Below are 1,522 nucleotides of genomic sequence, written 5' to 3'. Positions count from 1 at the left end.
TCTCCATTATTCTATCTACCTATCCCTTCCCCTCCTTTTCTCTCTCTCTCCAAAAAGCATTCCCTCAGAAGCCTCGAAGAAGTTATACACCGAAAGCCCATCCCACTTGTTATACACATGCCAGTGACACACACTACATGGGAATTTCTCTTGTCTCCTTTTCTCTGTTGATGCGTCGGTCACTTTGCGTCTACCTGTGTCAGTCTGTGTTTACCTTTATCTCTATTTCTCTCCCAGTCCTTCCTTCCTCTCTTCTTCCTTTATGTCTTTTAGTCGTTCTTGCCCTTTCTCTATGTCTTTCCTTCCGAGTCACTTCTCCTATTTATTTCTCATCTCTTTTTCTCTAGAGAAGTGCCGTATAGGAAAGCATATACTAAATATATGTACATAGATAAGTACATCTGGCCTATTAAGTTGTAACTAATCTAATCTATACTATTCCATCTATTATACATACACAAATGCTATGATATATATATATATATATATATATATAATATAAGATCTATATATAATATAATATACATATATAATAGTATATATAGAGAGATTATATAGATATAAAGATATATATATATATATTTATATTAATATTATAAATATATTACACACACACATGCCTATCGATCCATCCATACACACGCCACACACACCACACACACACACACACATTATATGACAGATATAGATATATATATGTAGAAAATATATATATATAGATATATATATATATATATATATATATAATATTATATATATACACATATACATGACCCTATATATTACACCAATATATATATATATATATATATATATATAGAGTATATATATACATATATATATAATAATATAGTATAATTATATATATAGAATACACCATATATTATAAGCATATTATATATATATATATATATATATATATAATATATGTGATATATATATAAATATATATATATATATATATATATATATATATAATATATATTATATATAATATTTGGATATATATATGTATGTTATATATGTATATATATATAAATATTATATTACATTATATATATATCTATATATTCATCATTACACGGTAGGTTCAGTTGTCTGAGCCCGCGTGGTCACGCATGATATTCAATTGCCAGTTTTCACGTTTAATGCTCTTGGAGTGAGGTACGGGGTAGGGTCCCCAGTTACTTTCAACGGAGATTGCCGGTGTTACCTTTTTAGGTAATCATTCTCTCTTTTTTATCCGGGCTTGGGACCAGCACTTGACTTAGGGTGGGTTTGGGCCCCCAGGGCTAGGCAGGCAATCGAGGTGAATTCCTTGCCCCAAGGGAAACAACGCGGCGGTTGGTGACTCGAAACCCCCGAACTCAGACTGCCGTCGTGACAGTCTCGAGTCCGACCCCCTAACCATTCTACCACCGCGCCTTGACGATCATGGGTTTCCATGATTTTCTTGGCAATTAGAGCGGTGGTTTGCCATGCCTTCCGCCCGGTGTTTTTTTTTTTTTTTTTTTTTTTTTTT

This window comes from Penaeus monodon, chromosome 10 (genome assembly GCF_015228065.2).
Source record: "Penaeus monodon isolate SGIC_2016 chromosome 10, NSTDA_Pmon_1, whole genome shotgun sequence".
Classification (NCBI taxonomy): domain Eukaryota; kingdom Metazoa; phylum Arthropoda; class Malacostraca; order Decapoda; family Penaeidae; genus Penaeus; species Penaeus monodon.
Note: the sequence above shows the minus strand (reverse complement) of the source record.